The sequence below is a fragment of the Panthera pardus genome, unplaced genomic scaffold (assembly GCF_024362965.1).
Source record: "Panthera pardus isolate Hobbes unplaced genomic scaffold, ASM2436296v1 HiC_scaffold_16, whole genome shotgun sequence".
Lineage (NCBI taxonomy): Eukaryota > Metazoa > Chordata > Mammalia > Carnivora > Felidae > Panthera > Panthera pardus.
In genome coordinates this window covers 153,277,332-153,293,952 of record NW_026526721.1, presented here as the reverse complement: position 1 = coordinate 153,293,952, position 16,621 = coordinate 153,277,332, and the positions used below count along the sequence as shown (strand labels likewise).

The 16,621-nt window shown below is 39.5% G+C and overlaps 1 long non-coding RNA gene across 1 annotated transcript; it reads right to left on the bottom strand.

Moving 5' to 3' along the window:
• Positions 1-3,172: 3,172 nt before the first annotated feature.
• Positions 3,173-16,238, bottom strand: LOC109248719 (uncharacterized). Its single transcript, XR_002072218.2, has 5 exons — positions 16,037-16,238; positions 15,396-15,636; positions 10,435-10,541; positions 7,921-8,316; positions 3,173-3,476 (listed from the first exon to the last, which is right to left on the bottom strand). It is a non-coding gene; the product is annotated as an uncharacterized LOC109248719 (long non-coding RNA).
• Between the last annotated feature and the right edge of the window lie 383 nt (positions 16,239-16,621).

Genomic DNA, 16,621 nt, shown 5'->3' with positions numbered 1-16,621 from the left:
GTGTGCATTACTCTAAAAATTCCTAAAATTCCTAAAAAGATAGACTAGATAGTTAGATGATAGAGAGAAATATAAACATGGAGATATACTTGTCAAATAATATCTTTCTAAATTTAGAACTCTCTTGTCATAGTCATTTTTTAAATGATGTATCAATATCTTTCCTCTGACTTTTTTATAATAAAAACATTTTATTGAAGTATAACATACTGTAGGTTGCATAAGGGGCATTAATATTAAGCATATAGCTTAACAAACATCACCATATATTTATACCTCTGTAGTTACCACTCATTTCAAGATATAGAATATTTCTAGAACCCTGGAAGGTTCTCTCTTATCTCAGTGGTAACCAATATATTGACTTCTTTCCTCTGACTTCTAAATGCAAATTTTTGCAATCGAAGAATCTGACAGCAGTCGGGTTTTATGTTTCTTTTACTCTTTTGACCTGGAAGCTTATGTATTTATATCCTTAGAGACTATGGATTTTACCAAGTATGCCTAAGAGGGATGCCTTTTATGGATTTTTTTTCTGACTAACCTAGCCTAGAACTCTGAGCAGTTTCAGTCTAAAGATTCTGACCTTTCTTCTTCAGAGTTAATGCTCCTCTATTATCTGCTTAATTATTGTCTCTACTCTGTTTGTTCTGTCTTCTACTTCTGAAATGCATATATTTAATATGAGAAACTCGGTCTTCCGGGGCTCTTCTCTTCTCCCTTGTGATTTTCAGTTCCTTCATATCTTACTCAATGTATTGAGAGATTTCTGGCTTGATCACTCAGACCACTAACTGAGGTCTCCACAAGGGCTAGCCTGTTCTTCAGTTAGTCTAAAAACTACTTAATTGTGAAACCACGTCTTAGAGTGTAAGAAAGTCTCTTTGCTGCGCAACTTGAATTCCCACGGATGCACTTACTTATTTTTTTTAAATTACATTTTCCATCTGTCTTTTTCTAGCAATTCCATTTCACTGGTTCTGATTACTTTTGTCTTTTTTCCTCCAACCTAGAACTCCCAACCCCACTCTATTGGAGACGAGTAGTGATTTTTCTCAACCCACTGGTCTAAATGATGGTTCTTGGAATAATCTAAATGGTGATGGAAAGCCACAAGCACTTTCTCACAGACTGGCAGTAGAGAAGCAAGACATTTCCCTGATAGTGGTGATCAGCCTGTCATGTGCTTATTTTCCATCAGTTTATTCTCTTCTGTGAATTTCTCTCCCTTATTTACCCATGTTCCCATTGGATTGTTTGGGATTTTTTTTACTGATTGTGAGGGTTCTTTACTACTGGCTACTAGTCCTTTGTCCCATGTGTAGTTTGCAAATATTTTCTTCAGTCTATACATTGTCTTCATCATTTGAACAGTGCCTTTCCCTGGACAAAAGTATTTGATTTTGATAAAGTCCAATTCACTGACTTTTTCTAATTTAATAAATCATGATTTTGGTATCGTGACTAACAATCTCCCCCAAATCCTAGGTGCTGCAGACGTTGTCCTATATTTTTCTTCCACAGGTTTTATATTCAAATCTGTAATCCATTTTGAGTGCATTTTGGTATATGATGAGAGGCATAAATGAAGATTCACTTTTTTTTTTTTACTTTATTTTTTTAAGAACAATTTAAGGTTTGCAGCAGTTTTTAAACTCTCAGTTGATGATCTTGCTTCCTCATTCACTGAGAAATTGAAGAAATCAGAAATTAAAGCAATCAGAAGATAATTTCTCATGAGTTTATAACTCACTTACATACCTAACAACATCTATATCTATATGCTCTGCCTTCCCACATGTTACAACAGATTAACTATCTACCTTCCTTTCTAAAAGCATTTCCTCTTTCCTATTTGCACTAGAACAAAACCCCAGAATATTTCCCTCTTCAATGTTATCAGTTTCCTAATATAAATAACCTATATTAGCATATGAACATACTGTCTCTTCTATATTAAAAAAAACTATCTCAAATACTTTCCTCTCAAACTATGACCCATTTTTTATTTGCCCCTTGTCACCAAAAGTACTTCCAAGCATTGAACATACTCATTGTCTCCATTTCAACTCTTTCCATTTTGTCTTATAGCCAGAGTAATCAGTGTTTTCACCACCTCCCCCCCACCCCCATTATTACATTGAAATACTTTTTAAAACACTCTATGTTATTAAACCTAATGTTCAACTCTCTGTCCCTATCTTATTAATGTTTGTTTATTTTTGAGAGAGAAAGAGAAACAGAGCGTGAGGTGGGGAGACACAGAATCTGAAGCAGGCTCCAGGCTCTGAGCTGTCAGCACAGAGCCCGACACGGGGCTCAAACCCACGAACCGACAAGCTGTGAGCCACCCAGGCGCCCCCACACTCTCCTTTAGAAACAAAACCATGACTTGGCCTCCAGTCTAGATTTTCCTCCTCTTCCATTGGTTGCTCCTTATCAGGCTTCTTCGTTATTTTCCCCTCTTTTCCCTGGCCTCTGCAGGATGGTGTCCCTGGGATGCTTAAACCTTAATCAAGGTCCCAAATATTTATTTCCCTTCAATAACCAGCCTGTGTCCCCCTTCTTTGTGCCATTGTCAAGTCTCTTTTGCCTTCCACCTGGAACAAATTCCTTCCTGTCCAAAGGCTTTGCTATGTCCTAACAGAGATGGTCTGTATAGATCTGGATCCCGTGGCCCAGAACACGGTGCTCCTCTGCCACATCAAAGAAAAGACTCCCCCTTAGGAGGTGAGGATCTAGGGATGTGGGAGGATAATCCAGAAGGCAAGACCATCTGTAATGGACGGGCTGGAGCGTAGTGAAACTCGTTCCAGGTGAGTAAATGACTTGCGCGTTGTCTTTTATGACACTGAAAGACCAGTTGTAGCCAAAGCATAGGGTAGAGTGACAAAAGACGAACGGCTGGAACTGGGGTTTGCTTTAAAGCATCCCATAGCTAAGATACCCAACCCTCTCGCTCCAGAGAGAGCCCATCAACGTTAACCAGTATTTTTTTCTTAGCGAACGTGATTTGTTCTCACATTCAGGGCTTTCTTGGCAGGGATCCCTAATAAAAATTTATTATTTTCTCCATTTTTCATGTTTGCTTTCATTAGTTTCCTGTAGCGCTTCTCCCTGCACCTATTTTCGCTTTATTAAAGCTCATATGTGGAAATTATCAGACACTAAAGACCATAAATAAACTTTTATTTAGCAAGCTGTGGAAATCAGGGGCACGCAGCAAAGACGATTGAGTTCATTAACCACCAATGGCACTAATGTGCTCTCACTCATTACTCATTCACTTCACTGATTGCTTCAACAGACCAGGAGACACCGCTTCTCCCTGGGATCGTCCAACTGTTCACGACGGGAGACACAGAAGACAGGGCAGGCGGACCTACGCACCTTGGCTCTTCAGGGGACACAGTGCAGTTGAGAGCATTAATCACTGACACTTCCAAGGTGTGTATTCACTCTCTCACTTCTTCTCTCTATACGTAAAGGGAGTAGAAGGAGGTGGTAAGAGCCATGTGAGTTTAAGAGCCCCTCTCAAAGGGGAGTTTTGGTCCAGGGGATCCCAAAAGCAGCATTAACCATTTAGTGCAATAGTTTATTTCCACTATAAACCTGTATTTACAATGTCAACTCGACCCCTGCCAAGTGCTAGAAGCATCCTTGACTCCCAATGATAGCAAGAACTTGTGAAACGTTTCATCGTCATTTCCCTTCAAGGTCTCATAACGGGCATAAACTGATTTTCAGACTCAGGAAAGGCAGTCTGTAAGTTTCTTCTATTTACACACGAGAACAGATTGAGAGAAATCATTATGTATATATAAATTAACAGTAAAAGGTCAGTTACAACAGCACATGAAAAAGGGATAGAGGGGTTTTTAGTGACCTTGGAAAAAATGTTTGAAGTGGGATTACTTGTAACAGATTCTGTGGCACCTTGATGGACCTCGCGAGATTTGGAGGGAGTGTTTGGGCACCTCACGGCGTTAGACAATCGTTCTCTAGAGCGGTTGGTTTACAATATGGCTGTTCCTCAGTGGAACAACAATACGACAGGTGCTCCAAGGTGAGTAGCTCCAAGTAGGTGTTTATTTAACAACAGCTAACGATTCCTCGGCAGTGACTCTGGTGAAGATATCTAGCAATATCATAATGAGCCTTCTCTCAGCTCTAAGTGTCAGACACAAGGCTAAAGCTTCGCTTGTGCTGTGTTATTGAATCTCCAAGATAATGCACGTTGCCCCTCATTTCACAAATGAAACAGAGGCCTAAGCGAAAGGTCACACAGCTGGCAGGCAGCAGTTCCAGAAGTGAAAAAGAAGGCTGCTTAGCTTGAAATCTGTTGCACTTGACAGCTCCCTTCAAAGACGTGAAAAGTCAGAAGCACCATCTACAGACGCATCCCTTGTAAAAGGCAATGAGACACACGTCTGCGAGGTACATCGCAGGTTGAGAATAGGACATGAAGAACAGGTTGTCGTTAAAACTAGAGACTGCAGAGATTAGAAGAAAACCATCATGAAACAATCAGAGTTAGCCAAGGGTATACACTTGGGTGTACCACTGCAACTTTCCCTGTAGTTTGAGCACAAAAAATGAAATGGGCAGGACAATGCATTTAGAACAAGAAACCCCATACCTCTTTGGGACAGGATTTTTCCCCTCTCCATCCCGTAAGAGTGGTGACCGGAAAGAAGGGAAAGGCTAGCATTTTGTCGATTTTCCGAAGCGGGGCGGTCATTGAACCTTCTCAGTAATGACTTCATGGGGCCATTGAACCTTCTCAGTAAGGACTTCATGGGGCCCTCAAAAGAAAATCTTGGCTAGAGTCCACCGGCCCATGTCAAATTGAAATTCTACGACTAGAGAAGGCGAGGCAGTCATGGGCCAGCAGCTACCCAAGCCTAAAGGAAGAGCTCTATGTTCAACAGGTCCTAGAGGCACAAGGACGGAATTCTTAAATTTGTTGGCTAGGAAACAGCATAGGTGGGCATTATTTTATTTCCTGCTTTTACACTGGATACACGTTTATCCTGGAAAAATTTGAATTCATAGAATTCAAAGACACCTGCATCACCCATATGGCCACCCTTCGGAGGCAATCAGTGTTAGCTGGCCACACCTTTTTCATACCTCCCATCTGCTCACTTCTGACCCCAGATGACCCACTAAAGACTAGATATCCTAAAGGAGACTATAGTTAATGGAAGCTGTGCAATTTGTGCTGAAAGAATATATGAAGGAAATCCTCTCTTCCCTTCTTCCCAGGATCTGAGCAACCACCTCTTCCCCTGTGATGGACAATTTGATTAAGGAAGACTGTCCACGCTCCGAGGAAATTTGACGTGTTATTGGGGCAAGGGATTTTTCTATAGCCATTAGAGATAAGATTGACCAGAGATATGGAAACATGTGCTGTTCTGGGATCGCCAGAGTAAGATCTTTGGATAAGAGTTCCTTCGTTAGCTCCATGCCAAACTCAACAAAGCACCTACGGGAAAGAAATTCGTTGGCAAACCACTTGCTTATCAAATCTTTTCTTATTTTAGGGCTGTCACCCGGTGAGGGAAGATAGTGGGTGAAAAAGTACCATTTCCCATCACAGAAGGTTCTAAGGCACGGAAGGTTCTTTCTCAAGACTTTATTACTTCGCGTTAGTAAAGAGCTCTTTTCCAAGGTCTCTTAAAACTTGAAACTAAAATGAGGTCAGGGACAACTTTCACCAACTTTTCCACTCCGGTATCGTATAGGGCGTGGTGGGGGCTGTAACAACAGTGGAGTGTGCACATGCGTACAGAAATCGGTCTCTTTGATGCGTTCATCACTCAGCAGACGTTTATGGGCCATCATCTACATGTCAGGGGGTATTTTAATTGCTGTTTCTATGGTCACAGAAACAGTCTCTGCCCTGAAATGGCTTACGTTTTAGTAAGGGATACAGACAATAAATAATATCTCCTATAATTCAAAGTGTCACTTCGCCTAATAAAGTAAAAAAGAAAAAGCAAAGCATTATATATACATATAATGAGATGCTTCTACTTTACACAGGATAGTCTGGCAAAGCTCTCTAAGGAGGTGCCCTTGAGTAGAGATTTGAATAAAGCGAAGGAACAAGAGCATGCTGAGTGGGAAGAAAACAGACCAAACAGAAGAAAGCCTAAGTACAAAGCCTTGGGAGGGAGAAGTGGGGGCTGGTGGTGAATTTGCTCGGCCTCCTTCAGCAATAGCAGGAAAGAGGTCCTTGTGGCTGGTGAGGGAGGGAATGGGGAGGTGGAAGGAAAGACCTCAAGATCACATAAGGAGAGCCCTAAATACCACGGAAAGACCACGCCATGATTGTACCATGTACCTCTCCCACTTCTGCGGCCCTGAAGTTCCCTCTTGAGACCGTCTCCGATGGTCTGGACCCTCACTGTTCCACTCCACTCCAGGGCCTTGACTCTTTTTGCCAGCCGTACTGAACTATCTCGTGTGCCCAGCTTCTCTGCTTCTCCCTTCCCCTCTGCACTTGGGACGCAATATCCTCAGCCTTGAACGCTTATCTCCGATGACCCCTCTGAGGAGAAACACCTTTTGCATCAGGTTTTTCCTGGCTCCCACTTGTCTTTATGCCCCTTCTTTTCCTAGCACATCTAATGGCTGCTTTGCAGTAATTTGCTTGTCTGCATTACTGCTTCCCACATAAGAGAATGAACTTTGTGTAGTCACAGACTGGGTCTTTGTCTTCAGATTTTGATGTTTGGCACAAGGCCACATGCATGGGGGAAGAAAAAAGTTAAAATAAATACTGAATAAATGAATGAGTTTGTGAGTGCCCAAATGAATGAAGATCGTCTGAATGAGTTTTGCATTTGTTTTACTTCAGGTCAATGATACAGAGAGTCCCTGCAAAATGGACTTCTCTTTCATTCTCATTCAGCCAAGCAGATGATTTTTTCCTGAACTTTTTCCTTTTCTAATCGAAAACTACAAGTGAAGTGAATGTCAAGAATGTTCTATGCATGGAAAATATAATAACTACATAATACACCTGTCAAAAGGGTGTTTAAAATAAAATGCTAACAGACCCATATAACTGAAGAGGTTTTGTGGGAGTTGCTATTATAAAGTGGTTTTTAACACTCTGCACAGAAAATTGTCACCTACATGAAACTTTTAGAGCAACTATGATTTAGAGTTAGCAGCTGTACCTGATATTACCAGTAAAGCTGCTTCAACCATTTCATACATCTGATGGTTGGTTTGCAAACCCACAGAATGGGCCAACTCGTGTGTTCAGGGAATGGAAGGCATTTCAGGGTCAACTTTTTCTTTAAACATCGCCCTTTATTCGGGTAAATGTCTAAACTTAACATAGCACAGGAAGTATATGAAATTAATATGTGCCTGAGTATTATATGGGAATAATCAATGATATTCCATATCATTCAATGATCAAATTAAGTTAGAAGTATCATGCTCTGCTCTCATGAAAGTTGAGGTATTAAAAATCAGAGGGAGGCAGGGAAATGAATTAAAGATGTTCTTTTCTGCCCTGTTTATTCACGTCCAGCTTCTCTCTTCCTCGCTTTCTTCTTTGGTCACAATTGCTCTAGAGTCCACAGAACCTCTTTTCCTGGTCTGAGCAGGGACAGGATTGTGAGGTCCCACCGGCAGGACCCGACAGAGAAAGTGGCTGTGCACCCGTGTGGTCAGGGCTAATCCAAGTGTGTCCGAGTGTGGACATCAAAAAGGGGGAGTCAAAAGAAGAGTTGATACTTGGGGTCCACAGCCAGGAGAAGTGGTGATGGAGAGAAGGGGAGGGCAGAGGAAGGAGGAGAAAACACAACCACCACATTGTGTTTACCATGCTGTCAGGCACCGGCCTAAACCCTGAGCACAGAGTACACGACTAGCCCCCAGCATCCTGGCACCTACCTGGAGCAGACTTGATTCTCTGTTGCAGTAATGACCTTGCACAGGTGGTTGGGTTCATAGGAGGGCCTATTGGTGGTAACATGGATCGTCATTTATTTTCCATAACTTTATATCCTCTTGGTGCTCTTCCTGCCACGAGCACTTCTCTTGGGTTTTCAGTCCATTAGTCTTATTGTGGACCTCTAAACCACAGTCATTAAGCATCCGATTTTCTCTAAATAGAATTGACCGAAAATACTCTCCGTGCTCCAAATGTCCAAGGACATCCTGCAGATCTTCAGCCATTCTACTTAATTGCATGCGGTGATCAGCATTTGGATGCCTCGCCATTCCCAGACGTAGCAGAGCCAGTCTCATCGTCTTCCAGTGAACTTCACAAGATGTTAATGATAAACTCTGTGGAGATAGTATGCATATATTTATTAATTTCACTCCTCTTAGATGCAGGCTGATTCTAAGATTTGTGTCCAGGTCTCTATGGTATTGGTTAGAACACCTAGTGCAGTGGTTGGCACATTGGAGGGGCCCATCACATGTTCAGTTTGTTGAAGTGAACTCAGTGGTTGGGTAAATTAGGGCAACGGAATAGCTAAGAAAACATCATTTGGTGAAAATACTTTGGACTGTTCCAAAAATATCTCTAGCATTAGTTTCAACCCTGGAGTGTGTAGGTTCATGAGTTGTTTTCAAAATAGTGAAGACCATAAAAAAAATTATATATATATATATGTATATATATATATATATATACATATATATATATAGTTGAGCAAAATATATACATATACATATATGAAAAGACACAATGGTTTAAATTTCAATATTGTGTGTAGCACCAAGTGGAAACCACAAAGACATTCATTAATGCATGCTGGTAAAAAATTGTGGTACCTCAACAAAATCACATTAAATACTCTGTGTGTGTGTGTTGACGAGAACTACAAGATGCAGAAAAGTGTGTGTGTATTATCATTCTCCTCGGACTTCATGGAAGAATTGACACTGCACTAGAAACCAGGAGAAGATTAGGGTGACAGCTAGAGTTAACATTAGGGTTCCAGGCAAGAGCTTGAAAGTCAAGCATACAAAGAAGATTAAATTTTCACTGCATATTGTTTCCAATATTGGAATCTTTATTAGATGCTTATATTAGCCTTTTAAAAAGCTCCAGCTGAGTTAAACAAAAGCCAGAACTATTAAAACTACAGAGAAATCTGAGGCAACAAGGTTTAATATTCAAATAAAACCAGAGGCAGTTTCAGAAGGCCTCCCAAAGCATTCTTTCTCTGGGATATGACATTATGATTCAAGGGATCAAAGTCAATATCCTTGAGCAGCTCGATCTTTTTGTAATGGCTTTCCTGTTGTTTTTGTCTCACGGGATTGTGAAGTGTCTCTTCAGATATTTTGCCCAATTTTCTAACTGGGTAGTTTGTTTTCTTATTATGGAGTTATAAGACTTCTTTCCATAATCTTGATACAACTCATTTCTCAGTTATGCGACTTGCAAATACTTTTCTCAGCCTGTATTTTGGTTTTTCTTTCCAAGAGTAACCTTTGAGGAGCCAAAGTTTTTCATTTTGAAAAGTGTAACTTTTCATCTTTTTATAGATCATGTCTTCGATGTTGTATAAATTTATTGCCAAACCCAAGGTCACACAGATTGTCTCCTATTTTTTTCTGAAAATTTTATAATTTTGTTTTATATTGATATCTATTATCCATTCATAGTTCCTCTTTGTATGAGATATAAAGTAAGTGTCAAAGTTTGCTTTTTGGCAGAAGGATATCCAATGATATCAGCACTATGTTTTCTAAAAATTATTCTTTCTCCATTAAATTGCCTTTGACCCCATATCAAAATAATCAGTTGTAGGTACAACGTGTGGGTACATTTCTCTGCTTTCCCTTCTGTTCCCTGTGTCTACCCTTTCCCAATACCACACTATTGTAGTTACCGCTGCAGATAGTAAGTCTTGAAATCAGGAATGTGAGTCCACCAACACTGCTTTTTTTCCCCATCAGAATGGTTTTAATGATTCTAGATCCTTTGCTCTGCCATCTAACTTTTAGATCAGCTTGTCACAAAAAGCATACTACAACTCTGATTGAGATTTTGTTGAGTCTATAGATCAAACAGAACCGGCATCTTCGGAAACTTGGATATTCAATTCAGGACCATGATACATTCTCTTTATTTAGTTAGATATTTGATTCCTTTTCGTAACTGTTTTGTAGTTTTTAGCTTACAGATTCTGCACATGTGTTGATATATTTGTACCTAAGTACTTCATTGTTTTGCTCCTACTGTGATTAATACTATTTTTGTTTCCAATTTCAAGTCCCAACTGCATATTGCTGGCACACAACACAACTGATTTTTATGTAATAACCTGGTACTCTATACCCATGTTAATCTCACATATTAGTTCCGGGAGCATTTTTGTAGACTCTCTGGGATTTTCTACACAGACATTCAGGCTGTTACTAAGTACAGAAGTTGTTATTTCTTACCTTTCTACTCTGTATTTCTCGTTCTTTCCTTGTCGTACTGGTTAGGTCTTCCTGTTTGATATTGAATAGGAATGGCATGAGAAGACATCCTGACCCGATTTCTGATCCTTGAGAAAAGATCATGATGCATAATCGTCAGTAAGGAGGAAGTAAGATCTAAATTTTTTTGTGTATGCTCTTCAGTAGCTTAGGGACGTTACCTTCTATTCTTGTGTTGTTGAGAGTGTTTGTTTGTTTTGTTTTGTTTTTAGCCATGAATGGATGTTGAATTTGGTGAATTTTTTTTTTTTACATAACTATTGACATGAGCATATGATTTGCTTATTTAGTTTGTTATTACTGTGAATTTCAACGATTGATTTTTGAATGTTGAATCAATCTGGCACTCCTGGGATGAACCCCACTTGGTTGTGACAATTATGTTTATATATTGTTGAATTTGATGTGCTGACATTTTGTCAAGAATTTCTGTGTCTACATTCATGATGAATATTGAATTATAGTTTCCTTGTAATGTCTTTGCCTGGTTTTAGTTTTATGGGTTTTTTCAATTGAAAAAAAATTTTATTTTTTATTTAAAAAAAAAATTTAACGTTTATTTATTTTTGAGACAGAGAGAGAAACAGAGCATGAGTGGAGGAGGGGCAGAGAGAGAGAGGGAGACACAGAATCCAAAGTAGGCTCCAGGCCCTGAGCTGTCAGCACAGAGCCCAATGCAGGGCTCGAACTCACAAACCATGAGATCATGCCCTGAGCCAAAATCAGCTTAATCAACTCAGCCACCCAGGTGTCCCTAGTTGTATGTTAATGCTGGGCTTGTATAATGAGTTTGGAACTGTTCCCTCTTCTATTTTATGGAAGAAATTTAGTGGAAATCTTATTATTTGCTGTTTAAATATTTTGTATAATTCACCAGTGACACGGTCTGGATCTGACAGTCTTTTCTCTTAATTTTGAACAAGAAATTTTTTAAGTTTGTTTATTTTTTTAAGAGAGAGCACAAGCAGGGGAGGGGCAGAAAGAGACAGAGACAGAGAGAGACACAGAGAGAGAGAGAGAATCCTAAGCAGACTCTGCATTGTCAGCACGGGGCCCAACTCAGGCTCAATCCCACGAACCAATGAGATCCTGACCTGAGTTGGAATCTTCACCAACTGCTCCAGAAATTAAATTTTTAATAGATATAGGTTATTTAGATTATTTTTTCCTTCTTGAGTGGGATTAGTAGTTTGTATCTTTCAAAGAACTGGTACATGTCCTCTAAATTGAGAGACTCATGGGCATAGGATTTTTCTTAGTATTCTCTTATTCTTTTAGTGTCTTTGGGATTAATAGTGATGTCTGTACTCCTTTAATCAATAACTTGTTTTTTTCCTCTTTTTGATCAGCCACACTAAAGATTTATCAAGTTTATTGATCGTTTCAGGGATCCAGCTTTTGGCTTAATTGATGGTCCCTATTGCTTTTCTGTTTTATTTTCATTTTTTTCCCTTTCTGCTTTGTGTTTAACATGTTCATCTTTCTCTAGTTTCCTAAGGTGGAAGCTTGGTCTCCTGGTTTTAGATCTCTTTTGTTTTCTAATATAAACATTTAATGCTATAAATTTTCCCTCTCTGCCCTGCGTTAGTGGTTTCTCACAAATTTTGATATAGTATGTCTCATTTAAAAACTCTCCTTGTGATTTCTTTTTGGGTTTTTAGAATTCTGTCTTTAATGTCGGAATAATTAGGGATGTTTCTAGATATCTCTCGTTAGTGATCTTTGGCTTAATTTTGTTATGGTCCAAGGAAAAATATAAAATTGTTTCATAAATGCACATATTTAATTTGTTAAGTCTTATTTTATGACTCAGGATATAGTCCGGCTCAGTGTCTGTTTCATTTACACTTGAGAAGAATGTGTATTCTGCTATATTTTGGTGGAGTGCTCTATAAATAGCAATTAGGTCAAGTTGACTGACAGCTCCGGGTATCTATATCCTCACTGATTTTCCTGCTTATTTACTGTATCAATTCCTGAGAGAAAAAAGTGTTAAAGTCTCCAACTATAGTTGACAATTTTTCTATTTCCCCCTTAAGACCTATCAGGTTTTGTATCGTATGTTTCAAAGCTCTGTTGATTAAGTGCATAGAAGAAATATGTATTTTTGAAGAGTCAGAAGTTTATATTTTCAGTTAAAATGTCAAAGATTTTTGACCTACTTATTTGATTTTATATTAATTTTCTCCCTTGTCACTGAAAATTATGTTTTCTAAAACACATTAAGAACATTAAAGTTACAGTTCCCTTGTCAGTGAGAGTATCGTTTCATATATTTAAGGGTCATCTTAAATTATTTTTCTATGAACTGCTTATTCATGTATTTTGCCCATTTTTCTGTTTTCCTTAAAATTTTTTAGTTCTTTATATGTTAGAGATTTCTGATCTTTTTTTTTTCTGTTACATAGTTGTGTACTGATTGTCCCCATATTTTAATTTTGGGGCTTTGTCAATGCTTTGTAACTTACAAATGCTTTATCATGTAATTGAAACTCCAATCTTTTCTTTTATTGCTTCTGAACTTTGAATCATAGAGAAATTTTCTACCCCTTCGTTTTATAATGAAATCCATCCGTTCTTTTATAGTACCTGTATAGCCTTTTAAAGAAACATTTAGATCTTGAGGTGCTTGGGTGGTTCCGTTGGTTAAGTGACTGACTTCAGCTCAGGTCATGATCTCCTGGTTCCTGAGTTAAAGCCCCACATCAGGCTCTGCACTGACAGCACTACGGATCCTCTCTCTCCCTCCCTCTCTCTCTCAAAAAATAAATAAGCATTTAGTAAAAACAGAACATTCAAATCTCTCACCTATTTGGCATTTGTTTTGTGTATGGTATGTTATACAAAAACTTTATCTTTTTTCAAATGGCTATCCAATTTTCCAAGACCACTTACAAAAAATTTCATCCATTCCCTGCTAATTTGAGATATCATCTTGGTCCTATATTAAGATTCCACTGTCATGTGTTAAGATTCCCTGGTATATATTTTAGAGCTTTGCCTTTGGTTCAGTTAGCCTGTAGGTCCATTCCTGAGCCAACGTTACCGTGTTTCATTATAGCGGAGTTATAATTTGGTAAGGCTGCTTCCCAAATTGCTCTGGTCTTTCAGGATTTTTCTCACTATTCTTGGCTTCAGGAATGGTATTGTCTTCAAACAGTCTAGACCCCAACACAATGTATGTACTGTACTGGGGTAACATCGAATTTATAGATTTACTTAGGGAGAACTGACATCTCTACGATATTCCCTGGTCTCCCTTACCATGAACATAACTCCTTTTCTCCTTGTTTGAAATCCTTACAATGGATAATTACTTGAAAGGTTTTCTCAGGTAGATTTCAAATATTTTAAGTACCTGTCTGCGTTTGTTTGTTGTTTGTGTTGGGTGGGGGGAACATTCAGGTAAGTCTGGCCTTGTGAAATCTGTGTGCCAAGGTGATTCTCTCTCCTGCTCTCTCACCATGGAAGCCTTCCCACGGTGACTCTAAGACCACCACGTCCTTCCTAGAAGTCTGGAATCTCCCTCTCACACACTAATGACGCTCTGGAGTGTGCACTGTTCACAGACTCCGTGGAACAGATGGGAGCCTTTCTTGAGTAGTACGTGTTAGGAGCTGGCTGAGCCAGTATGAAATCCGGGAGGGAGAAGACCGACAGGTCCACTTCATAAGGTGAGTTCCAGAAGCTGTAAGCTGGCTTGCAGAGCTCTGAGAATGTCAGCAGCCCTGTTCTTCCCTGAACTTCCTGCACTTGTAGATGGCATCTCTCCTGGACGTACATTCTGTCAGCAGAACGTCCTGACATATGTTTCCCTTCACTTAAGTTCACAGGCAGCCTTCAGGAAAACTACCATTCGGAATTGTAACGGTGAAAGTTGAAGTGGGTGGGGTGCAGAGGGGTGGGGACGACGACAATTATGAACTGAAGACCAAGGAACAATGGTTCAATGCCGGTGAAAGGTGCTTTTAAGTGTATTTAGTGAGATTCCTCTGAAAGCTACCTTAGCGATTCATTCAAAATAAAACAGCCATTAGGTGGAAATTGTGATGCAGAAGGAAAGAACAGAATGATCCTTTTGTTACAAGCATCAGGAGCTAATGAGTCAAGATTCAATCAGGGTTCCCTGAAAGAGATGTTAAGTATGGGAATTAATGGGCCTTTTGAAAATATTTCTGAATATTAAAAAGCTGTTAAAATGATCTGAAAAAAAGCCTATGCTTTCTTCCTGCATACTTCTTTTCCCTCTGTCTTGTACTAAGAAGCCTCCCTAGAAGTTAAATACCTGTCTCGATTAACCTTACTTCTAGTGGACACCGAGCCCTCAATTATTCGTGGTAGAGCAGAAATAAATGGTCACGGGGATTAATAATGCAAGCTGTCATTTTCTATCCTCTATGTCGGGCAGTGATGGAAGATGCTCTCTCCCAATATTTTTCAATAAACTCTCATACAGGTACAGAATAACGTCCGTATGTTTTCAGAGTTGTCCCCGTTGATCACGTCTTGGCTCTTCTAATAATGGGTTGAGACGAGTGAAAATTATGTGGATTTGGGAGCCAGACCTGGGTGTGAATTCCAGGTTTAATCTGTTTTGGTTGAGACATCAGGCAAGTATTTAACCTTTCTGGGTAATGGGGAAAAGAACTATCTTCCATATTGTAGTGAATACTAAAAGAGATAATATGTATCCGAAGGGGATACCTTCATGCCCAGTAGACAGTAGGTGTTCTGATGAGCGGCTGTTTACTCCCTGCACCATATTTCTCCTACTTTTTGTCTTTTTCAACTCTCCCTCCCTCGAGAGAAGTGCAAGTCTGTATAAGAAGTTCATAAACACTTGAATAAATAGAGGGATACTGATGTGGTCTCTGGACTAGTTCAGGTTTAGCTACTCCCCAGACTTGACAGCCAAGGCTCACCGGCTGAATTCCACAATGACAAGAACTCCAGCTGTGTCTCCAGGCCCACGTCTTACAAGGACAGTGAACCGCTCACAGCCTCTGAGTCGGATGGATGCTGTTGTCGGCACACTGAGGAGAGAATGACTTCCTTGTGGGGTCTCCTTGCCAAGCTCACACAGACGCTGCCCGGATTTCCCATTGTTCACCCATCGTCTAAGCTCAGGCTCTTCTGTGTGGCTTACTATCTCCGTGTTGTGCACTTGGCAGTGAGAGGAAAGAACCAATTATTGAACACACACTCATTTGGGGCATCATATGCGATACGTGTATTTTCTTACGGATTTCATAAACTGTATGATGTGGGTACTATAATTCTCATGTTTTAGGTGGGAAAATTGGAACACCATGACTATTTTTTAAATCAAATGGAAGGCACACAGCACTTTCCAACTCCAGTGCATGGAACCATTTTACTCTACTGCATACTCTAGTTTTTAGGGGCTCACTAAGAAGGCCTTGCACTGACCTAAGAACCACAAAGGGATACCATTGGAGCGAGGATGATGCTTCACTTTGTCCTCTAGCTGGGATACTGTGATATAGCCTTACGACAGAAAGTCTTTAGCCTACCTTTTAATGATCCGTAGTCATTAGCCTACCTTTTAATGATCCGTAAGGTCTCTGAAGATGAACATTATAACGATGCCTTAGTTTTGTCCTCTGCCACCTTCTTCCCATTACTGAAAAGACTCCAAATCTCAGAATCCTGGGTCTAGCTGTTCTTAAAACCTCTATAACCAGAGGAAGTCCTTCTCTTTCTTAGGAGGTTGGGTCCTGCAGGTTTCAACGACATTGGACAATATGATCACCTCGATGCTTTTCAATTCCAAATAGATTTTAATTCTGTAACTCCAAATAAACATCATTTTTTAAATCTTTTTCCTTGGCCTCAGGTTTAAACCTCTTATTCATGTTTAAGACTCTCTTTGAAATCTTCAACAAATTTTATATATATATATATATATATATATATATCCAATTATATATGTATCAAGTTATATATTTGACATATCAAATTATATATATAATTTGGTATGTACCCCGGAACAAATAACCAGTGTTAAGCATACCATAATAATAAATATGTGGGAGAAATACAATCAGTGTTTTTTTGACTCAGATCCCACCCACCCAAGAAGCAAATAAATACAACAGTTGAAAGTCCACACAGCATGGAGAAAATC